At 44.9% G+C, this 25,663-nt stretch overlaps 1 protein-coding gene across 1 annotated transcript in view; it reads left to right on the top strand.

The window, feature by feature from the left end:
* Window positions 1-25,663, top strand: part of ATG7 (autophagy related 7) — a 1,524,945-nt gene that overhangs the window by 339,968 nt on the left and 1,159,314 nt on the right. The gene's annotated exons all lie outside the window — the stretch shown is intronic.

Consider the following 25,663-nt stretch of genomic DNA (forward strand, 5'->3'; position numbering starts at 1 on the left):
GTCTTCTTGCTGAATCTCATCATTCATTGTCTTCATATAGAGTGGAAAGAAAAGACATTGAATATTGTCTTTCACTGCATTGAAGATATCATGACTAGAATCATGCTGTGATAGAGGTTTGCCTTCAGGCCATGTTGTAATGAAGAGCTGCAGCAACGCCATGTAGAAAACCCCCCCTCCTTTTTTTTTTTTCTGTAGTCTGACATAATAGTTTATGGTGGGTGACGAGACTTGCTTTGTTTTGTTTCAACATCGTTCCTTTATGAATAGTGCTGTACAACTTCATACAGGCACATACTTTCTAGTGCATGACTTTGTTTTGATAATATTTGTCCATCACATTGCTTCTGACTATATCAGTAGGAGGGGTGTGGAATTTAACACAATATCTACTGCTTCATAAATCTACTTGACTTGTAAAAAAATCTACTTGTCCCTTGAGTGCAATGTAGTGCAGTGACAAATTATGGCTGGTCTCATTATGTAAGAGCTCTGATAATAGCCTCTCTGATTATGGCATGGCTAATACTATAGTAGGGCTTGAATACTGGCAATTTCAAGCCATACTATAACAATTTCCTTATTTTGCCCCCATTCCGCAGATCTACATACTGGGGCTGGAGGAAGTAGTAAGCTGTAGTTCCAGTGCTGGAATGCCTTTGTCTGTGCAAACCTACTAACTTGCATGTTTTAAGGATTTTCACCAGCTCTTCTCTAATCTTTTCCCATTCTGAAAAAAGTTGGAAATTTACTCCTGACGAGGGCAGACGTAAATGTTCTACCAGGGTTGGGGAAAAAAAGTGGTTGGAAGGAAATTGAACTTGTAAATATGCAATTGATTTTCACATGAGCAAATCTACACATGCATATTTGCTGGTGCTAAAATACACTTCACAAATATTTTTCTAGGAGTAAGATTTTCTGGTCTATTTATGTAAATTCTTGTGAATTCATAAAAGCCACTAATGGAAAGACATACACCATTGTTGTTCTTTTGTGACTTTCTTTAACCCCTTCGCTGCCAGGCCTTTTCCCCCTCCTGTGCCAGGCCTTTTTTTGCCTATTTGGGGCAGTTCGCGCTTAGGCCCGCATAACTTTTTGTCCACATAAGCTAACCAAGCCAAATTTGCGTCCTTTTTTTCCAACATCCTAGGGATTCTGGAGGTACCCAGACTTTGTGGGTTCCCCTGAAAGAGGCCAAGAAATTGGCCAAAATACAGGGAAAATTTCGTTTTTTTAAAAAAAATTGGAAAAAGTGGCTGCAGAAGAAGGCTTGTGGTTTTCCCCCTGAAAATGGCATCAACAAAGGGTTTGCGGTGCTAAACTCAGCAGCTTCCCAGCTTTCAGGAACAGGCAGACTTGAATCAGAAAACCCAATTTTTCAACACAATTTTGGCATTTTTCTGAGACATACCCCATTTTTGCAATTTTTTGTGCTTTCAGCCTCCTTCCAGTCAGTGACAGAAATGGGCATGAAACCAATGCTGGATCCCAGAAACCTAAACATTTCTGAAACGTAGACAAAATTCTGAATTCAGCAAGGGGTCATTTGTGTAGATCCTACAAGGGTTTCCTACAGAAAATAACAACTGAAAAAGAAAAATATTGAAATTTAGGTGAAAAAAACATAAATGTTTCTCTACGTTTTACTCTGTAACTTTTCCCTGCAATGTCAGATTATCGAAAGCAATATACCGTTACGTCTGCTGGACTCCTCTGGTTGCGGGGATATATAGGGCTTGTAGGTTCATCAAGAACCCGAGGAACCCAGAGCCAATAAATGAGCTGCACCCTGACGTGCGTTTTCATTCTATACCGGGTATACAGCAATTCATTTGCTGAAATATAAAGAGTAAAAAATTGCTATCAAGAAAACCTTTGTATTTCCAAAAAGGGCACAAGATAAGGTGTTGAGGAGCAGTGGTTATTTGCACATCTCTGAATTCCGGGGTGACCATACTAGCATGTGAATTACAGGGCATTTCTCAAATAGATGTCTTTTTTACACACTCTCCTATATTTGGAAGGAAAATATGTAGAGAAAGACAAGGGGCAATAACACTTGTTTTGCTAATCTATGTTCCCCCAAGTCTCCCGATAAAAATGATACCTCACTTGTGTGGGTAGGCCTAGCGCCCGCGACAGGAAACGCCCCAAAGCGCAACGTGGACACATCCACATTTTTGGAAGACAACAGAGGTGTTTTTTGCGAAGTGCCTACCTGTAGATTTTGGCCTCTAGCTCAGCCGGCACCTAGGGAAACCTACCAAACCTGTGCATTTCTGAAAACTAGAGACCTAGGGGAATCCAAGGAGGGGTGACTTGCGGGGCTCGGACCAGGTTCTGTTACCCAGAATCCTTTGCAAACCTCAAAATTTGGCTAAAAAAACACATGTTCCTCACATTTCTGTGGCAGAAAGATCTGGAATCTGAGAGGAGCAAAAAATGTCCTTTCACCCAGCGTTCCCCCAAGTCTCCCGATAAAAATGATACCTCACTTGTGTGGGTAGGCCTAGCGCCCGCGACAGGGAACGCCCCAAAGCGCAACGTGGACACATCCAAATTTTTGGAAGACAACAGAGGTGATTTTTGCGAAGTGCCTACCTGTAGATTTTGGCCTCTAGCTCAGCCGGCACCTAGGGAAACCTACCAAACCTGTGCATTTCTGAAAACTAGAGACCTAGGGGAATCCAAGGAGGGGTGACTTGCGGGGCTCGGACCAGGTTCTGTTACCCAGAATCCTTTGCAAACCTCAAAATTTGGCTAAAAAAACACATGTTCCTCACATTTCTGTGGCAGAAAGATCTGGAATCTGAGAGGAGCCAAAAATTTCCTTTCACCCAGCGTTCCCCCAAGTCTCCCGATAAAAATGATACCTCACTTGTGTGGGTAGGCCTAGCGCCCGCGACAGGAAACGCCCCAAAGCGCAACGCGGACACATCCAAATTTTTGGAAGACAACAGAGGTGTTTTTTGCGAAGTGCCTACCTGTAGATTTTGGCCTCTAGCTCAGCCGGCACCTAGGGAAACCTACCAAACCTGTGCATTTTTGAAAACTAGAGACCTAGGGGAATCCACGATGGGGTGACTTGTGGGGCTCTGACCAGGTTCTGTTACCCAGAATCCTTTGCAAACCTCAAAATTTGGCTAAAAAACATATTTTCCTCACATTTAGGTGACAAAGTTCTGGAATCTAAGAGGAGCCACAAATTTCCTTCCACCCAGCGTTCCCCCAAGTCTCCTGATAAAAATGGTACCTCACTTGTGTGGTTAGGCCCAGCGCCCGCGACAGGATATGCCCCAAAACACAACGTGGACACATCACAGAAAACAGAGCTGTTTTTTGCAAAGTGCCTACTTGTAGGTTTTGGCCTCTAGCTCAGCCGGCACCTAGGGAAACCTACCAAACCTGTGCATTTTTGAAAACTAGAGACCTAGGGGAATCCACGATGGGGTGACTTGTGGGGCTCTGACCAGGTTCTGTTACCCAGAATCCTTTGCAAACCTCAAAATTTGGCTAAAAAAACACATGTTCCTCACATTTCGGTGACAGAAAGTTCTGGAATCTGAGAGGAGCCACAAATTTCCTTCCACCCAGCGTTCCCCCAAGTCTCCCGATAAAAATGATACCTCATTTGTGTGGGTAGGCCTAGCGCCCGCGACAGGAAATGGCCCAAAACACAACCTGGACACATCACATTTTTTCATAGAAAACAGGGCCTACCTGTGGATTTTGGCCTCTAGCTCAGCCGGCACCTGGGGAAACCTAGCAAACCAGCGCATTTTTGAAAACTAGAAACCCAGGGGAATCCAAGACGGGGTGAATTGTGGGGCTCTGACCAGGTTCTGTTACCCAGAATCCTTTGCAAACCTCAAATTTTGGCTAAAAAAACATGTTTTCCTCACATTTCAGTGACAGAAAGTTCTGGAATCTGAGAGGAGCCACAAATTTCCTTCCACCTAGCGTTCCCCCAAGTCTCCCGATAAAAATGATACCTCACTGGTGTGGGTAGGCCTAGCGCCCGCGACAAGAAATGGCCCAAAACACAACGTGGACACATCACATTTTTTCATAGAAAACAGTGCCTACCTGTGGATTTTGGCCTCTAGCTCAGCCGGGCCCAGGGGGGGGCAGAAATGGCCTAAAATAAATTTGTCCCCCACCCCCCAACCCCCCTACCCCCCCAGAAGCGACCCTTGCCCTTGCGTGACATTGGTGCCAAAAAAAAAATCCCCGGTGCCTAGTGGTTTCTGCCCCCCTTGGGGGCAGATTGACCTACAATCGGCCAATCTGCCCCCAAGGGGGGCAGAAATGGTCTAAATACAATTTGCCCCCCAGGGGAGCGACCCTTGCCTAATGGGTCACTCCCCATCTCTACAAAAACAAACAAACAAAAAAAAAACCCACAAAAAAAACAATTTGCCCTGGCGCCTAGAGGTTTCTGCCCCCCCCGGGGGCAGATCGGCCTAATACCAATAGGCCGATCTGCCCCCAGGGGGGGCAGAAATGGCCTAAAATAAATTTGCCCCCCCAACCCCCCCGGGGAGCGACCCTTGCCTGCAAGGTCGCTCCCCTTGCGTGACTGCGCAAAAAAAAGATCCCTGGTGCCTAGTGGTTTCTGCCCCCCTTGGGGGCAGATTGACCTACAATCGGCCAATCTGCCTCCAAGGGGGGCAGAAATGGTCTAAATACAATTTGCCCCCCAGGGGAGCGACCCTTGCCTAATGCGTCGCTCCCCATCTCTAAAAAAACAAACAAACCAAAAAAAAACCACACAAAAAAAAATTTGCCCTGGCGCCTAAAGGTTTCTGCCCCCCCCGGGGGCAGATCGGCCTAATACCAATAGGCCGATCTGCCCCCAGGGGGGCAGAAATGGCCTAAAATAAATTTGCCCCCCCCACCCCCCCAGGGAGCGACCCTTGCCTGCAAGGTCGCTCCCCTTGCGTGACTGCGCAAAAAAAAGATCCCTGGTGCCTAGTGGTTTCTGCCCCCCTTGGGGGCAGATTGACCTACAATCGGACAATCTGCCCCCAAGGGGGGCAGAAATGGTCTAAATACAATTTGCCCCCCAGGGGAGCGACCCTTGCCTAATGCGTCGCTCCCCATCTCTAAAAAAACAAACAAACAAAAAAAAAAACCACACAAAAAAAATTGCCCTGGCGCCTAAAGGTTTCTGCCCCCCCCCCCGGGGGCAGATCGGCCTAATACCAATAGGCCGATCTGCCCCCAGGGGGGCAGAAATGGCCTAAAATAAATTTGCCCCCCCAACCCCCCCGGGGAGCGACCCTTGCCTGCAAGGTCGCTCCCCTTGCGTGACTGCGCAAAAAAAAGATCCCTGGTGCCTAGTGGTTTCTGCCCCCCTTGGGGGCAGATTGACCTACAATCGGCCAATCTGCCCCCAAAGGGGGCAGAAATGGTCTAAATACAATTTGCCCCCCAGGGGAGCGACCCTTGCCTAATGCGTCGCTCCCCAGCTCTAAAAAAACAAACAAACAAAAAAAAAACCACAAAAAAACTATTTGCCCAGGCGCCTAGAGGTTTCTGCCCCCCCTGTGGGCAGATCGGCCTAATACCAATAGGCCGATCTGCCCCCAGGGGGGGTAGAAATGGCCTAAAATAAATTTGCCCCCCTCACCCCCCCCCGGGGAGCGACCCTTGCCTACAAGGTCGCTCCCCTTGCGTGTCGGCGCAAAAAAAAGATCCCTGGTGCCTAGTGGTTTCTGCCCGCCTTGGGGGCAGATTGACCTACAATCGGCCAATCTGCCCCCAAGGGGGGCAGAAATGGTCTAAATACAATTTGCCCCCCAGGGGAGCGACCCTTGCCTAATGCGTCGCTCCCCATCTCTAAAAAAACAAACAAACAAAAAAAAAACACAAAAAAACTATTTGCCCAGGCGCCTAGAGGTTTCTGCCCCCCCTGTGGGCAGATCGGCCTAATACTAATAGGCCGATCTGCCCTCAGGGGGGGCAGAAATGGCCTAAAATAAATTTGCCCCCCTCACCCCCCGGGGAGCGACCCTTGCCTACAAGGTCGCTTCCCTTGCGTGACGGCGCAAAAAAAAATCCCTGGTGCCTAGTGGTTTCTGCCCCCATTGGGGGCAGATTGACCTAAAATCGGCCGATCTGCCCCCAAAGCGGGCAGAAATGGCCTAAATACAATTTGCCCCCCAGGGGAGCGACCCTTGCCTAATGCGTCGCTCCCCATCTCTAAAAAAACAAACAAACAAAAAAAAAAAACACAAAAAAACTATTTGCCCAGGCGCCTAGAGGTTTCTGCCCCCCCTGTGGGCAGATCGGCCTAATACCAATAGGCCGATCTGCCTCCAGGGGGGTAGAAATGTCCTAAAATAAATTTGTCCCCCTCACCCCCCCCCCCCCCGGGGAGCGACCCTTGCCTACAAGGTCGCTCCCATTGCGTGACGCGCAAAAAAAAATCCCTGGTGCCTAGTGGTTTCTGCTCCCCTTGGGGGCAGATTGACCTAAAATCGGCCGATCTGCCCCCAAAGCGGGCAGAAATGGCCTAAATACAATTTGCCCCTCCAGGGGAGCGACCCTTGCCTAAGGGGTCGCTCCCCATCTGTAAAACACAACAACAACAAAAATCCCTGGTGCCTAGTGGTTTCTGCCCCCCGTGGGGGCAGATCGGCCTAATAAAAATAGGCTGATCTGCCCCCATGGGGGGTAGAAATGGCCTAAAATAAATTTGCCCCCCAAGGGAACGACCCTTGCCTAAGGGGTCGCTCCCCTTACGTGAAAAACAAACAAACAAAAAAAACTCCCTGGTGTCTAGTGGTTTCTGCCCCCCTTGGGGGCAGATTGGCCTCATAAAAATAAGCCAATCTGCCCCCAAAGGGGGCAGAAATGGCCTAAATATAATTTCCCCCTATGGGAGCAACCCTTGCCTAAGGGGTCGCATCCCACACCTAAAAAACAAAAGAAAACAAATAAAAAATAAAAATAAAAATAAAGTATCCCTGTGTCTAGAGGTTTCTGCCCCCACTGGGGGCACATCGGCCTAATAATGGGCTGATCTAAAAGGCCTTAAAAAAAAATGACCCCCTGGGAGCGACCCTTGCCCAAGGGGTCGCTCCCTTCTGTCAATTTCATATAAAAAAAAAAAATCCCTGGTGTCTAGTGGGGTTTCAAAAGCCAGATTGCAAGCAATCCGGCTTTTGAAACCCTCGGAGAGACTCCGGGCCTCCCCCACGTGATCGAAAGAGAAATGCTGAGCATTTCTCTTTTGATCGCGCTGGAAGCTCTGCTTCCAGCGCGATGGGGGAGGTTGTGTGATTGTCAGCGCGCGCTCGCGCGCTGACGTCACAGGGGGGTGGGGGGGTCGGGGTTGAAGGGGAAGGGATTCCCCTGTCAGCCCTGACCTAGGGGGGTGGGGGGGCGGCCCTCGGGAGGAGCGCTAGCGCTTCTCCCGAGGGCAGCATTCAGGACGTAATGGTTACGTCCATGGCGCCACACGGGCGCTGCCATGGACGTAACCATTACGTCCCTGGCGGGGAAGGGGTTAAGAATTGGGCACCTAATTAGGTCTGGCGTTAACCAAGATTTCTTTTTTTTATTAAAAGTCAATTTCTCTCTCTAGCCAACTATTGACTGGCTTTACTGCGAGTGACAGCATTATACTATTCCACAAAGAGCATACTGCCACACAAAATAATTTTGTTCAGTGCCGGGAACTACTATGACAATGTGTGCTTTTTGAACCCACATGTTTTGTTTTTTGCCAATGTTTATTGTTATGGTAGCTGCCAGACCCTCACAACTGCAACAAAGTGTTACAAAAGCCTTGCCAACATGACACGCATTGACAAAACCAAAAGACTGTCCACCAATGTTGGATCTGTTGGTTTTGGCAGTGCTTGTTTATTTTCATGTTTCCCATAATCTTGTTGAAAATGGTTACACTGATTTTCCATTATGAATACTTTTTGCAAATACTAGCATGCATCAACACATTTTACTAAATGATGCTTCAAAGCAATAGTGCCTAAAATTTCACAGTAATTTAGCAAAACGTGTTTTTTTACTTGTAATTTTTGTTTTTAAACATTTTGTTTTGAAATCAAAGAATCATCAGTCTTGCTTACAAGCTTCTGCAAACATTTTCATCTAATCAGAGTGTATTTTGGGAGCATTTTACATAGCCTCATATTGTTAAAGTTTTCAAACATGCTTGTACATACTTTTTTACTGAAACGTTGTCAGTAGTATAGTGTGACCTTACAAAGTTTATTTAGAGTGCTCACCCTAATATTAAAGGCTTTGCATTAATGAACTATAAATACAAGTTCAAACAGCGTTAACATGGACACAAATATCACCTCAGGTGCAGACAGTTTCCTTCCCTTTAAACTTGCAGCCAAAGGGCTTGTGCTGCAAGGGGTGGGACCTACTTGTCCCAAGGACAAAATAAACATAAAACCTTGTTGTCCTTGACCCCAAACATATGTCCTGTGCGTCAGGCTATAGGAATTCCACACCCTTGCAGTACTCTCTGGATCTGTGTGAGTCAGGTACTGTATCTCTGCTAAAGACTTCAAGACTCTCTTACTTGTGGAAGCTGGGAGTAAACCTAACCTAAGTATATTTTTTCTCTTCCAGTATAGTGCGGAGCTACTGATGTGATCTGGTCTCTAATGAGAAACAATTTCACAGTGTGAGAAGTTTGAGGCTAAAACTGTACATTATTTGAGATAGAGACTTTTCCTATGAAACGTTTCCCATATTTCTTTAATTTCCATCTTCTCACACTTTATAATCCACAAAGTGAAGGCAATGTCCACTACAAACTGAATGTCCATGTTTCCATTCCAACTGAATGGATTGTAATCCTTGATGAAGTATGGAGCTTCACTTTTCTGAATGTTACAAACCTTTTTGCCACCTTGCCAGTAAAACTGCAGACATGAAGCTGTTTAGTTTGCCTTTGGAATAAGAAGGAGTTCAAAGTCAAAAACACCATCTGGTGCAATACTTTATTTTGGTCTGCACCTCAATTACAGTTCTTTCCACCATATTTGTGTGTCTGGAACTGCAGCACTTTTTGTCTCAGATTTTTGTTCTGAGTCTCACTTGGAATTTCATAAGTGATATGTTGGACAGTGAATGACAAGAGAGGCACATCAGTGTCTTCTCCAAACTTTGGTGCTCCTTTCACCCACTTTAGCATGTGAATGCGAGGAGCATCTCTGGCAATGTATTGTTTCCTCTAGAAATAGTCCAAAACTTAACAAAGTGGAGGATTTTCTTTCTAGATGAACTGAGGAATAGCTTAAAACAGGTGGCTTAAGTATGTGGAAACAATTGCTGTATCCATTAAATAGAGATATCCTAGTGTTTTATGGTTGATGCCTACAATGTTTGAGTTTGAACACTCAAGCTCATGGAGGTCATCCCATGCATACTTTGGATACCTCAGCGTCGCAAACCAAGTAATAACTAAGTTATTAACCTAAGTTGTGTGGTATGTATTACATCACAGTTTGCCAATGGAACCTATAGGTTTTTGTTCCACTGTTGCTTATTAAGAGATTCAGGAGGTTGCATTCAAGAATTTCATCTTTGCCAAACACTTTTCCCACAAATTATTTTGAAGTCACATTGAGAAATGATTCTCCTGTATTTATTAATGAGATACTGCAAAGCACACAACGGCCAGTTTATCTTCAAACAGAAGACATAAACGGTATTGAATTGCCTGTCTGAAAAGAGGATTTTCAGGGTAGTCTTGGGAATCAATTCTCTGCTGCAGGTGTTTGCAAACCATAGCCATTAAAGCAACCCCATTTACCTTGAGAATCACTAAAGGTGAGCTTCTAAGCTTTGTTTTCCATACACCACCCTGTTCACACTTTGCTTGATGATTTTGGTGCAGTTACAAAGCATCAAGCAAACGTCTTCTGGAATGCAAAGGAGGAATGTTGTGGCATTCATTAATATTTTCTGCTGTGAAAATATCTTTCTTTTTATATTGGCCACTGTGTTTAGACTTAACATTTGCACCAACCATCAACAAATGATCTACATTAATACTTGTGTAGTACATGTTTTCTACTATCTAAGTACTGAAGGGCTTTGTTTTATTATGTCACCTGGCAATTGCTTGTAAGATTGTTGTGTCTTTTGTTGGTACACCATTGACAGAAAGTGGTTAATCAATGTAATGAACAACACCTACAAATTCAATGTTCTCAGAGATACCATTAAAGTTAAACCTTCTTTCCTTTCAACCCCTTCAGCAGTTTGTATGACTGTCTTTTGTTGCACATTCAACTGGTCTAGTTCAGCAGGAATAGAATTCACTTCTAAATTATTATGAATGCCTCTGTCAGACACTTCATTATCGTCCAGTTTTGCTAATACAGTATTCCAATAACTCAAATTAATCTAGAGCTAACAAGTAACAAGAAAATTATGTTTTGAACCACTATGAATGTTTTGGTTTATGCTTTGCAGTTTGTATGACAGCAACAAACTCAGAATTCACTTGGAGTTTCAACTGAACTGGCTCTCAATACAAATGGTTTGTCTTCCGTGGGAGCCTGTACTTCTATTGTAGTATCTTAATTCTAGTTTTCAAGTCCAAAGTATCACATTTAAGTCTCTGCTGAGATTTCATTGACTTTTGAAGTCTTCGATGCAAGAGTTCCCTATTTAAGTAATGAATTGATCTAGATAAAAAGAAGGAGTTTTCATATAATACAGTTTTCTTACTAGATAATTTGTACAGTTTTCTTACTAGATAATATATATTTTGATAAGGTGAACAGAGAGCATCCAAATAAGATAGAATGTGCTATCACAAATTCCTGTAGACAAACAAGCTAAGGGGTGTCCTTTAAAGTGTCTAAACTTTACTGGGATCAAGTCTGTAAATCTTGAGTTTCATTCTAACCTTTGCCTTAGAGTAAGTGTTCAAAAAACAGTCTCCGCTTGATAATTAACTATTGTTTTATTCTGCAAAGATCACTACAATGCCATTCAAACACAGATGCTGGTCAATGTCTTTCTAACACTCTGTCCTTGTAATGAGTTACTTCTTTGGGAGAGGTGTACCTTCTTTCAGTTAATTAGCATGTGCATATTTATCTACCAAGGCATTTGTTTGTTTGTAGCTTTTTTCTTGAAAGAAAATGTTTGTGTTCGAAATATGTTTCCACTCTCTTTAAAAAGATGCAAAAGTTTGATCTGTCCACTTTCTTTGTGTCCATTATTTTCTTTAGTGCTTCTGATATAGGTGTTGTCACTATGTTTTTATTACTCAAACCTTTCACTTGGTTCTGATGGTAGAGGGTGTGGTATACCGGCTTGAGCTGCTGACTTCGGAGCTGACGGAACCAGGTTTGAGTCTTGGCGTCGGCTCAACATCTTGTGATTGTGGGCAAATCACTTACTCTCCCTGTGATCACAATTCATCCCTTTAAGACCCTCATGGGTTACAAATCCTGGATTTTGGTGTTGTTGTCAGTCTATAGTGACAAAATAACATATTCTAAATTAAAAGTTAGTCCAGTGCAAGTATATGGGCTAATAAAATTCCTATCCTTTCTATATCAAAAATCCATTTAGGTTTTTTGTAATGTTGTTTGTGGGAGTCGCACAGCGCTGCCCCTTATTGTGTTTAACAATTCTATTTTTTACACAAGCTGTGCTGCAGTCGGGCTTGTGTTCTCATTGACTGCAATTCTGTCCAGAATACAACACGTCAGTATCGGGCAGGTGTTCTTCTGAACAAACCAAGTGCAGTATGGTCTCACACCAATATTCCTTTAATATAGTCTATCAACTGGAGATCTTACATTTCTCTGGTAAATCAGGATGTAGAGACGGTCAAGCCAGAAAAATTGATAGAATAGCCGAGTAAGAAACTGGCTTGATACTAAGAACTAAAACACGAACTGAATAGTCAATATATTTAGTATGTAAATGCAATAAATGTGGAAACATTTATAAAAGCTTTAAAAATAAAAATGAAAACATTTTAAAAAGTATTTTTAACACTGGCATGTGTTTCAGTTTACTACATTAGATTAAATCATTGCATTGGGTGACATTTATGAAAAGTGAACAATTCCTAAACATGAACTTAGAAATGTTCCTCACCTATCCCAGTGCCTTGTCTGAATCAAGAAACAAGTCAATTCAGAGACGGTCAAACTTGTTATAAATGGGGTAGTATTTTAATCTCTTAAACCGTATGGAGCAGTCTCTTGTGGTCTGAATGTGTCCTGTAAACTGGTTGGTGGAGGAGAGGCATGGAAGACACTTTGGGCCTGATTTCGAACTTGGCCGTTGGAATACTCCGTCACAAATGTGACTGATTTCCTGTCCCCCATATTACGATCCCCATAGGATATAATGGTATTGGTAAAGGAAGTATTTCCCTCCGCCAAGTTCTAAATCAGGCCCTGAGAGTACCAAGTGTGCGTGTGAGCACTGGAACAGCTTGGAATGGTCGAGTTTCAAGGTGTGAGTACAATGACATGATGGGCATCCGCACCAGTGGTGCGGTGGGGGGCAATGGTATGTAGCTATTCTGGTGGCTATTTAGAGATTCAGTGACTACCTTTGTATGCTTTTGGTGAAATTCCAGCCCTGTCTGTGTGCTTACCAGGGTTATAGGTTGAAATAAACATGAACGTTAAATAAAGAGGGCCTCATTACGACCCTGTCAGTCATGAGACTGCCAGGGCCGGGGTGTAGGCCGGATTGCTGCCAGAGCAGCGGTCTGGCCTCCATATTTTGACTGTGGTGGAGCCGCCATGGTCGAACCGCCGACGCCACCAGGTTGCCTGCAGCCGACAGCCTGGCGGTGCCGGCAGTCTCAATCCACCAGGGCAGCATTGCTTGCAGTGCCGCCCTGGGGATTAATAGTCCCCTTTTGGCCAGACTTTGCATGGTGGTAGCCCCGCCATGTAAATGCTGGGGGGAAAGGGGGGGCAGGGCCCCCATGGGGGCCCCTGCACTGCTGATACACTTCGCATGTGCAGTGCAGGGTGCCTCCCTGGACAGCCCCTTTGTGTTTTTTACTGCCCAAAGTACAGGCAGTGAAAAGCGATATGGATGCTGTCGCACCCGATGCACCGCCACATAGCTGCCAGCTCAATTATGAGCCGGCGTTAATGTTAAGGCTCTGTTCCCATTCTGGGCCAGTGAGTGAAAACGCTGCTTCCACCCGCCGGCCCAGTGGGCAACTCTTAATAGGGACGGCGGGTGGAAGACCGGCATATCGGTCTTCCGTGAGAATGAGTTTGGGGGCGGCCTCCCGCCAACCTCATAATGAGGGCCAGAGTCTTCAATCTGTATGTAAATGGTAATCAGAAGCTCCCATACACCTTATCCTTATGGGGAAATTTGAAGTCCTTGTGTGGGTGCTTATGAGAAAACGAGATTTCATATGTGCACCTATGTTCTTGACTGTTTGAATACTATCGGTCAGTCACTGATACCACTTGTGTGTCTATGGGTTACTGGGAGATATCACTGCTGTTTGAAGACGCATAGCTACATGGCTCTGTGGAGTGTTTGTGTGCCTGCCACATGCCTTGATTTTAACTATTCCTTCAGTCAGACAGTGCGGTCACACATCATTAGGTAAAGTACAATCCATTTCCATGTCATCGGGATGTTATTAAATTGCTTTTACTTGGGCACATTGTTGAGGTGCTTTAGGCCAGGGTTTTGAAAGGTGACCTGCCGGTGACAGCAGATATTGCTAGCAAGCATTGATTCACCGCATCCTCATAGTGCAAAGGTACAGCAATCCCTTCCCATTCATTTTACTGCTCAGTGATTGACTTCCTCCTAAATTGCCTCTATGTAAACTGCTCGCAACTAGTGTGGTTTGTTTAAAAAAAACAAAAACAAAAAGAAAAACAGAAGCATTGGCAAATCCAATAGATCTTGCCTATGCAAGCGTTATTGACTTTGCCAATGTGTTCAAGCCATGTTGTACACCAGCGCAGCTGCTGTTGAGCATGGCTATTGGTTAGTGGTGTAGAGAAGAGTGGTATGGAGTATCATAGAGTGGAATAGTGAAGGGTGGATTAGAGTGTCGTAGATTGGAGTGGCATAGAGTAGTGCGGACTGGTGTAGAGTGGATAGGTGTAGATTGTTGCAGAGGGCAGCTGCATAGAATTCAGGGTCATACAATGCAGCACTGTAGACCATACTGACGTAGATTAGAATGTTGCGAAGTAGAGTGCAGTGACATTGAGTGTAGTAGTGCGCAGTGCAGTGACGTAGAGTGCATTGGCATAGAATGTAGTAGTGCAGGGTTTAGTGACGTACCGTTTAGTGGTGTTGAGTAGAGTGTCATAGAGTACAGCGGTATATAGTTGAATGAGTGCAGTGGCATAGAGTAGAGTGCAGTTGCGTAAAGTGGAGTGGTGTGGCCTAGAGTGGACTGGTAGAGTACATTGGCATAAAGTGTTGAAGAGTATAGTGGCATAGAGTGCAGCGGCACACAATTCAGCAGGTACTATGTAGCATTGTAGAATGCAGTGGCTTAGATTAGAGAGGCGGATAGAGGAGTCCAGCGGCATATAGTGCCATGGTGTAGAGTAGAGTGGCATAGAGTGCAATGGCATAAAGTACAGTGGAGTAGAGGCATAGAGTGCTCTGGCATAAAGTGGTGCATTGTAGCGTGGTATACAGTGCTGTGGCGTAGAGTGGTGTAGAGGATAGACGCGTAGAGTGATGTGCTGCAGAATGCAATGGCATCAAGTGCAGTAGTGCAGAGTAGAGTGTTGTACAATGCAGTGGCGTAGAGAGGCATAGAGTGCATTGCCATAGGGTAGAGTGGAATAGAGAGAAGTGGCATTGAATGCAGTAGCATAGAGTATATTGTTTTAGAATGGAGTGAAATAGCGTAGAGTGGAGTGGAAAGAAAATAATGGATGGTAGACAAAGGCATATGGAGCCGGACGATGGTGAAAGTGCTTATAGTTCCCCAGATTCTTCGTTTGTCTCGCCAAAAAGAATACAGCTATTTGAGAACGACACTGCTTCCTATGTCCTGATGAGGCCTGAAGTTGGAGGGCTGAAACGCGTAGACTACTAACCTGAGAAGTGCTACGAATTTTTTATTTAAGAGTCTGTGATATGGGATTACACCGTAAATAACCTACAGGAGTAAGTGTCCAAGAGTGATGGTATTAATCACTACTACCTCAGTTGAAAGACTGCTTGCTTGGCAAAAGGTTCAGCAGCCCATAGATAAAAAAACTTGTTTTGTTTTGAGCACTTAGTATTGAGTGGTATATGGTAAGTTATTATGTATTGTGTGATAAGATGTGTATATATAATTTATATCTAGATGTTGTAAATATTAGATATGTTTAATGTATGTTAAATTTTTGAGTTCATTTATTGGTTTTATGTCTTTGAAATAGAGTGAGACAAAGTGAGACTAATATTATTTTGCATTAAGAATAATGATTAAAATGATTAATCTGTGTTCAGTGATCAATTAATATTTTCACTTTGATATAAAATGTACATGCATTTATCCCTACTGTATATCGATAAGTTTTAATGTTATTTGGCCCAGCTACAGTGGGGTTATAAGGGCTTCCCTATGTGCTATATACTTTAGCACTCTGGGCACTTTACCACTGCTGACCAGTGCTAAAGTGCAAGTGTGCCCTGTCTAAATTATATTGGTAATTGGCTTATCCATGATTTGCATATTCGATTTACTAATAAGCCCCTAATATAGTGCACGAGGTGTGTCTAGGGCTTGTAAATCAAATTCTACTAGCGCGTCTGCAGCACTGATTGTGCCACCCACATGAGTATCCCTGCAAACATGTTTCGGGCCTGCAATTGCAAGGTAGGCCCAAGGCAGCCCCATGGGTAGGGTGCAGTGTATTTAAAAGGTAGGAGATGTACAGGTGTGTTGTATGTGTCCTGATAGTGAAATACTCCTAAATCTGTTTTTCACTATTGCAAGCCTATCTCTCCCATAGGTTAACACAGGGTTTGCCTTGAAATATCTTTCAAGTGTAATTTCACTTAATTGGGAGCAGATAGTGCTATGGAGTGTTGGGGTCTCTGAACTCACAATGTAAAAATACTTCTTTTTGTGAAGTTGTTTTTTTAAATCGTAAGTTTGAAAATGCCACTTTTAGAAATTGCTATTGCACATAAATGGGGGTTGCCCAATTGTAACCCTCTTGAGTCTTGTGCAGATACATAATAATAAACACAATTGACTCTTAAGGTGCCAATTAAACTATGTTTCATTAAATAATAATACATCAATTATTATTGTACTGTTAGTCTGTATTTTACCAATTTATTTTATATCATTCATCTTTTACACATAAACATTCTGTAGGATATACACCAAAAAGTCTGAATATTATTCCATCTCATTTGATTCAAATATCAACATGTAATATACAATAACCTTGTGTCAATTCATCTGCACATTATCTTTATGTATAAATTTACTCAGTTGACGGCCATTGTTAGCATACAGTCAGGTAGTCCACCTATAAACACCAATTGTCTCTGTCCACTATTGTTCTCTCACATTATGCAATAAAGATTGATAGTGTTCACCATTATTTATCTTTTTCATACATTAAACAAGGGTTTGGGCCTCTTCACGCCTGGCCTCTTCAGTACAAATAAGGATCATATATCTATAACTTGAACATTTAAAACAAAAGGAACAAAGAAAGTGGGCATTTCCTTGCTTAACCATTCTGTGCTTCTGCCTGTCTGTGGAATACACAGCTGGGTCAGGATGACAGTTAGGACATGTACTGGTGTGTTTTACTTGTCCTGATAGTAAAATTCTGTTAAATTTGTTTTTCTCTGTTGCAAGGCCCTTCTCTTCCTTAGGGTAACATGGGGATTGCCTTGAAATATCTTTTAAGTGAACTTTCCCATTGAGAGCAGAGAAAGATATAGAGATTGGGTTCTCTGAACTCACAATTTAGAAATACATCTTTTGGTTAAGTTGGTTTTTGAATTGTCAGTTTGAAAATGACACTTTTAGTGGGCATTTTCTTGCTTAACCATTATGTGCCTCTGCCTGTCTGCTGAATACATGTCTGGGTCAGGATGACAGTTGGGCTGTTTGTGAAGTCACTCTAGACAGTCAAACAAAGGGAGCTGAGGTGTGTCCTGCATATCCTGGTGTGTCTTCCTGGGCTAAAGTGATAAGAGGAGATGACACTTTCACCTGAATTGGGCTGTGCCTGTCCTTACACAAAGCAGTCTCCAACACCATGGAGTGTGTCTGGGGCCAGAGTAGGAAAGGCAGGTTCTTGTGCACTACAAAGACTTCTCTCTGATGTTTACCTACTTCAAAGACAGAAATGGGTATAAGTACTGGACCTCTGACCCCACGAAGTTAGAATCTTTTTGGACTCAGGACATTCTGCCAGGATACGCTGGAGGCTGTAAGAGGGACTGCCACACACTGCCTGTTGCTTTGCTGTGCTGGCCTGCTGCTGACTGCTTCCGTCCTGGTAGTGAAAAGACTGAACTTTGCTTTCTACATACTGCTTCCAAAGGTTCTCCTAGGGCTTGGACTGAGCTTGCCTCCTGTTAAGGAGTCTCAGGGACAGTAAAGACTGCGCCTACCTGCACCCGGGCTCTCATGCCGAGAGTCCTGACTTGCCAAGTGTTGCCAAATCCAGTTCCTGGGCCCTTGGGAGTGAGTTCTGGTGTAAGGAAGAAACAAGTGCATTGACCCCTAGAACCACTCCGGAACCGTTGTCGTTCTCTGACCCCATGCTGCTACCTGCACCAGATCTGTGGGCCCCACTGAGTGCAACAACTGCGACTGACACTGCAGGCCCGACACTGCTGCAGCGCCTCTGAAGTCCCACCATAGCGTGAGTCCAGAGTGCAATGTCACAAGCATCCGTGGCACCTGACTCCGCCGCCGCAGCACCTCTAGCCCCATGGTGTGATCATGATACCATTAAGTTGAGGCCTCACGGCTTGACCCGCAGAATTCATCGAACCTAGCCTTGTCATATGGAACCGTCTCACCACTGATGCCGCATCATTTCCCCTGCAGCCATAAGGAACCAATGCCTCACCTCCCCTGCCTAGCAGTAAGGAACAGACACCTCACCTCCCCTGCAGCAGTAAGGAACAGATGCCACACCAGCCCCAGCAATGCCTCACTTCCCCGACTCTGTGCAGCATCTTTGTTTCCTCATCGTTTTCCAAGGAACTGTACCCGGGGTCCGTGCGTCTTTGTGATCGACCTGCACTCCCTTGAAAGTGGCTTCGGGCTTTTGAAGACAACGCTGTCAAGATGTCATGAAAACCCCATTTGTAGCTACTGTGTTTCTAAGTGCTATACTATGATGTAATCTTTGAAAACTTGTATCTTTGCTTGTGTATGTTGGATTTTTGTTGTTTTGGTCTGGTTTTACTCAGAAACATATTGTGTATTTTTCTAAACTGGTGCGGCGTACTTATGTGGTGATTTCACTGTGTTGGTGTGCATGTGCGTACAAATACTTTACACATTGGTTCTGAGATAAGCCTGACTGCTCATGTCAAGCTACCAAAGGGGTGAGCAGGGGTTACCTTAGCTGTATGACTCCCTTACCCTGACTAGAGCGAGGGTCTCTACTTGAACAGGGTACAAACCATTGCCAACTAGAGACCCATTTTCTAACAATCATCATGAGCTACTAACGGCTGAGCAACTTGCACATTGCTCCCAGAGCCCCCTCTCCATGCTCAGCTTCATTGAGTAAAAGGCCTTTACAGAGAAAGAGCTACCTATTTAGTGTATGCAATGCACAACATGAAACGAAAAAACCTAACATTAGTCCTGGCTTTCCTTTTCAACAAACTGTGAGATCCTGACCTGTGCAGTCACCAGCTAAGTAGACTACAATCAAGAGACATTTTAGGGACCTGCAGAGTTGTGCAAAGTTACCAGCATACTGAAAGCCATAAACTACACATCTGTCCCTCACACCTTCTCATCCACCATACTGCTACGTCTCATAACACGCTAAATGCACCTCAGTGGCCATCACGCATGACATGGAAACACTTCCGACAAAGTGTCACAAAACAATGGCAACACCATTCCAACCAAACACCTTGCATGGGGTAGCTTGCTAACCATGTAGATAACTGCTTCAGTGCCCCACATAAGGGTATTTAGCACTATATAAATGCTGCAATACAATTTTATTATTACACCATGCCTTTTTTTCTTTATCACACACCACCACCTTGAAATGCCTTGGTGTGCCCTGTACAAAAATCTCCCCTGACTGACTATAAAGTTAATCCATGTAGTAATAAGCTATGCCACATGCATGGTACACATGACGTGCCTCTTAGTTCATTAATATAGCATTGTCACCAGGACACTGGGAGTCTGTTTCTTGTTTAAAAGCTATCACTTCTAAAAATGTCTCTCAATGCAGTGATATAAGTTGATGATCTTATGAAATGCTTCTGCAGGTTTGAGAAATAAAAGTTGTGATTTTTTTAAAAGATAACATTTTTGCATGACTTTTGTGTCGCTATTTGCATTATTTTGAAATCTGTGCTCCTGCAAGCAAAGGGTCATACACCTAAGCTTGGTTCATGTCTCAGCTTTTCCTGTTTAATGGCCACATTTAAAACAGAAAAATAAAGCAATTACGGGGGTGAGGAACCTTTTTTGAAATGGGGTAAATTTAAAGTGAGGTGTTAAGCCTTATGTTCGTTGTGCCATAACTTTAACACTGCAATTTAAATTTCTTCAATTATTTCATCAAATTAAAGCAGCATTTTACATGGTTTTATTTTAATTAAATAAAGAACCTCATGCAAGTTTGTCCCTAGGCACAAACCGCAGCCAGGAACCTATTTTACACTACTCTCATTATTTTATTAAATTTTAATTAAAAAAAATGTAAACTGATGTTCCTGGCTCTGGGTTTTGGCCAGGAACGACTTGTAATGTATGTTAGGTATTTAAAAAGAAAAGATCCCTGTGAAACGCTGCTTTGGTATACATGGTCAAATTAAAGCAGTGTGCCACAAACCTTATGCCGGCAATCTGGTTGTGCCTAAGGTGCTGAGCTTTTCACCTCCTGTGGTGCGGTTTGTAGAGACAACAGACCTTCAAAGCTGACGCTTCCGCTACAGAAGTTGCGCAGGATCGAAGTGCGGTGCCAAGCAGCAGAAGTTAGGTGTAGTGGTTCCCCGTGGGCAGTTCACCACTACTCATGTTGGGCTGATGTCACCCGCTTCACCCCACCCCTCCACAGCGAAGTATATTAGTCAATGGGAGCAGTTGGCGTTTGTGACAGCGGGCAGCAATGGATAAGAGGCCAAAAAGGCCAAAAATAAACATGATGATGACAGGATACAAAAGTGGGCATCATGCCATGAGTTACTGACAGGCTGTCGGCGAGCTACCAGTAGCTTGTCATCAAGGGTTGGAGACCCCTGGCTTAAATGTTGAGTGAAATTCTATGCTGAATGTATAATACCATAGTTAATTCACCTTCAGGAGAACTTTGCTCTGTTGATAGTTTTTGGACCTACCTAACCATATGATTAGGCCTCAGAACACCATTACTCTGTCCCTTTTACTTACCACTAAGTACATACTTATCACAACAACTTCCTTTAAAAGTTCCATTCTGGTGGTCTTTAACATATCTGTAGTACTTTAACTGTCCTTTTACCGTGGAATACAGTACACCTACACAGTTCTTTGGAAATTCACCTAAAATTAGTAATTTGCCCAACTGTTGTATGCCATTGGCGTGGCAGGTATACTAGCATAGTTAACACATCTAATGTAGATCTTTGCTCTGTTGGTAATTCAGGGAACCACCAGACTATTTAGTTATGGCTCAGAACCCCGATCAGTTCTCTTTGACTTCCCACTTAACTCTCTAATCACTTTAGTACCACCTTCCTTCAAATGTTGTGTCTCTGGTTCTGGGTTTAACTGTTCCTCTACCCTGTAACACAGTTTACTGATTGTTCATGGAAATGAATGGTTGCTTGCCTAACTGATGTCTAACCTTTCGTGTTGTAATTATAGTAAAGTAAATACCATGGTAAATGTGACTCCAATGGAGGTTTGGCATGTTCACACTTCAAGAACCCTCCTGAAAATATTGGCAGGCCTTAGAAATTGATTACTCCTTTCCCCTTGAGTTCCTGCTTTTTTGTATAATTGCAATATCTAATAGAGATATCTAGCTGCAGATTCCTTACCTTTGAATTCTCCCCAGGCATCAGACTGGATCCGCAAGACTTCTTGTGAGTAGTACCCATGTGCTCCGATAGGTGGCAACGATCGGATCTGTGTCTTTCGTTGGTCTCGTCCACGTCAGAAGTGATGTGGTAATACCTATACAGGCACCACCCAGGCATGCCAACGTCAGTTCTTTCTTTCGTGCCAGACCTTGCTCTGATCCAGAGAAGAGCTACCCCTTAGTTATCTTTTGGCTGACATTTTTCAACATTTTGTTGCTGATCTTTGTGGTTTTCCTCCTGGTGTTTATAGGATGTCATCCAGGAAGATGGGTTTGAAGCTGTGGGGAGCCTGTCATCGGGTGATGTCGGTGACAGATCTGCACCTCATCTGTCTGTGGTGTTTGGAGCGCAAACGTGACCCGAAGTCACGCTCAGATTGCTGGTCCATGAATCTAAAGGTTTTGAGGTAGTAGTCTCTAAAGGTGATGGCGGCCCAGCATGTGGCGTGCAGGTCTCGGTCGAGGGGAAGGTCCTGGGACCAGTTGTGGAGTCTGAAGTTTTCGTCGTCCCACTCAAGGTCCGTGGGGCGACCAGGTAAGTCAAGGCACAAAAAGAGCAAGAAGTCTAAGCGGTCTTTGACTTCTCATCGGAGAGAGTGTCCGCATTTTGGGCCTTGTTTCGCTGAACCTGCGTCTGTGTCGGCTACTCGCCTTCTCAACTTTCTGTGAGCTGGAGTGACCCCTGCCCAACTCAGAGTTGTGTGAGGCCATGCTCCTCATTTTTGGGCAGTCCGACCCGTCGGCACGCCTTTGGGCTCAATGGAGTCAGATAGAGCCCCATTGGGTTCCATGCTGGCGACTTTGACTTTGGCATGAATGGGGCCCCAAGGATCCAGTCCTGGATCTGGATCGGTCCCGGTCGTAGCATCTCAACCTTCCCCGGTGCAGACCCTCCTAGTGGTGCCGTCCTCATTGTTATCCCAGAGTCTGACGCAGATCTGGAGGGGCATAGCCCAATGCCGTCACCGGCAGGAGCTTTACCTCCTATATCGGATCCTGAGCCCTCTTCCCTCGGGCTAGGCCTTGAGGAGGACTAGTAGGGGTTGTGGACCCTTTCGAATACCAGCCTTGTGAGAAAGAAATAGACTGGCATGAGGATTTGGGTGAACTGGCTACTTCTCCAGAAACTGGTGTGCTTTCTCCCTCCTACCATGGCTATGAGGAGGGACCTTTTTAGGCAGTGGTGGGGTGGAGGGCGGCTGAGGACCTAGATGTTCAAGTACCCTCAATGGCAGTCAAGACTAATCTCTTGACAGAGGTGCTACAGTCATGAGTTTTCACATCTAAACCCTTACTCTCTTTCAATGATGCCTTCACGGATGTCCTTTTGGTTGCATGGTACAATCCCAACACTGAGCCTCCTGTGAATAGGATGATTTCCTGCCACCATCGCCCCACTTCTGGGGACCCAACCTTCCTCATGCAAGGTGGTCCAAGCCTCAACTTCCCATTGCACTTTTCCTACCGCTCCCCAAGGTAGAGAATCCAAGAGGCTGAATTAATTTGGGAAGAGGTTGTTTTCTTCCACCAGGCTGGTATTGTGGTCTGTCAACACTGCATGCCTTTTGGGCTGTAATTCCCACACTCTGTGGAACATGGTTGCAGAAGTGCTGCCACAGGTTCTGGAGAAGGCCCGGACTGTACTATCAGGCTGTTGCCGATGGGAGGGGTACAGCAAAGTTCACAATTCATTGCAAACTTGACACAACTGACTTACAAGGCAGAGTGGTTTCCAATACAGTGGCCTGGCTGAGGATATCTGGCTTTTCGCAGGATGTCCAGGCTTGCCTTATGGGCATGCCCTTCGATGGCACCTGTCTCTTCGGAGATGAAGCAGATTCGCCACTCGAGCGCTTAATGGACCCTCTGGTACGGCCAGGTCCTTGGGCCTTGTGGTGGTCCCGTGCCCCTAATCTGCCTTTCGTGGCTAGAGAAGGGGCTTCCAGCCATGCCCTCAGCCAGCCACCGTGCCATGCATGCTTTTCAGCCTCTGTGTGGATGAGGGCGCAGTACCCATAGATCTTGTTGGTCAGGTGGCCAGTTGTCTGGTCAGTTCGCTGTCCCCCTTCTGCAGATGCTTCCTTTAATCAGAGCTGTTCTGGATACAATGCAGTTTCTGGCTTATTCTCCAAAGCAGTGAGGCCAGGATATTCAGGCTATGATACCGACGTTTCAGCCTCTATCCTGGATTTCGGTGAGACTGACTCTGAGGCTGTTGGGACTCATGGCCTCCTACATACTGTTGGTGCACATGCTAGATGGCACATGCGGGCTCTGTTGTGGAACCTGAGGTTTCAGTGGGCGCAGCATCAGGGTAATCTCTTCGACATGGTCCAGATCTCAGAGGTAACTGCAAAGAACCTGCAGTGGTGCCTAACAGACCACAGTTTGGTCAAAGGCAGACCCCTTTGCCTTCCCCAAGCAGATCTCACAATAGTGACAGCTGCATCAGTCCTGTGAAGCAGCGGCCATCTGTTAGAGGCAGAGATCAGAGGTATCTGGTCTCCTGCAGGGTCCGGGCAACCCATCCACCTGTTGGAGCCCCAGGCGACCAGAATAGCGTTGAAAGCATTTCTTCCCTCCCTCAAAGGGAAGGTAGTGCAGGTGTTCACGGACAACACCACTGCCGTGTGGCCCTGCAGTAAGCAGGACAGGGTGGGGTTGTGGGTCCATTGTCAAGTGGCTGTGTGCCTCTGGACGTGGCTGGAACAACATCTCATGGGCTTTCTCAACATCAGAGCGGACAAACTCGGCTGACAATGCTTAGTCAATCACAAATGGAGTCTCCATCCGGAGATGACGCAAGGTCTTTTTCAGCAATGGGGTGAATCTTGGTTAGATCTGTATGCGTCCACAGAGAATGTGCGATGTCAGCAGAATTGCTTGTTGGAGTTTCCAAGCCAGCAATTGTTTGGCAACGCTTTTTTGTCTCATGTGGAACTCAGGCCTCCTGTACACCTTTGTGCCCATACCACTTCTGCCCAGAGTTCTCAAGAAGATCACGAATGAACAGGCCCAAGTGTTGGAATTGGCCCTTTTAGCAGAGTCAACCCTAAACTTTTTGCCTCCTTCTGGCTTGTTTTTCTGAACATTTTTTGTTGGCTTTAGGACTCTGGGCACTTTACCACTGCTAACCAGTGGTAAAGTGCGTTTGCTCTTTGTGTAAATTGTATTGGTGATTGGTGTATCCCTGATTGGCCTATTTGATTTACTAGTAAGTCCCTTGTAAAGTGCACTACAGGTTCCCAGGCTCTGTAAATCAAATGCTACTAGTGGGCCTGCAGCACTTGTTGTGCCACCCACATGAGTAGCCCTGTAAACCTGTCTCAGACCTGCCACTGCAGTGTCTGTGTGTGCAGTCCTGCACTACAAATTCAACTTGGCAAGTGTACCGACTTGCCAGGCCTAAACCAACCATTTTTAGACATGTTAGGCACTCCTAAAGTAGGCCCCAGGTAGCCCCATGGGCAGGGTGCAGTGTATGTTGAAGGTGGGACATGTACTGATGTGTGTTACATGTCCTAACAGTGAAATACTGCTAACATGAGGGCTGCCTTTAAATATTAATAAAGTTCTGATTTCCTTTGGGAGCTGATAGAAATATGGAGTTTGGGGCCTCTGAACTCACAATTTAAAAATACATATTTTAGTGAAGTTGTTTTTTAGATTGTTAATTTGAAAATGCCACCTTTAGAAAGAAGGCATTTTCTTGCTTAAAACATTCTGTGTCATTGCCTGTTTGTGGATTGCCTGTCTGGGTCAGTTTGGCAGTTGGGCTGTTTGTGAATCCCCTCTAGACAGTGTGACAAAGGGAGCTGGGGTGTAGCCTGCATATCCTGATGAACCATCTCTGTTAGAGTGGATGGAGGCGTGGTCACTTACACCTTAATGTGCTGTGCCTGCCCTCTCACAAAGCAGTCTCCAACCCTTTGGTGTGTGTCTGGGACCTGGCCATGGCAAGGCAGGATCTTGTGAACAACATAGAGACTTTCCTTTGAAGTAGGCCTACTTCAAAGGCAGAAAGGGGTATAAGCATTGGACCCAAAACTCCTGATAATTAGATCACTTCTGGAACCAAGAGGAACCTCTGCCAAGGAGAAGAGCTGAGGAGGAGTGCTGCCCCTGCCTGTGACTGTGCTTTATTGGGCTATCCTGCAGTTGCTGCTTCTGCCCATGAAAGGGGACAGAGACTGGACTTTGTTTTGTGCTTTCCTGCTTGTGAAGAATCTTCAGGTGCTTGAGTTGAGGTTGCCTCCTATTTTGAAGTCTCAGGGCCATCAAAGACTTCTGCTAACATCTGGACTTTCTGCTGAGACTCCTGCCCTACCAAGTGGTGTCCTATCCAGTTTCTGGGCACTTGAAAGGTGAAGTTGGCAAACAAGAGCTGAAAATAC

Source organism: Pleurodeles waltl, chromosome 9, assembly GCF_031143425.1.
Source record: "Pleurodeles waltl isolate 20211129_DDA chromosome 9, aPleWal1.hap1.20221129, whole genome shotgun sequence".
Taxonomy (NCBI): Eukaryota; Metazoa; Chordata; class Amphibia; order Caudata; family Salamandridae; genus Pleurodeles; species Pleurodeles waltl.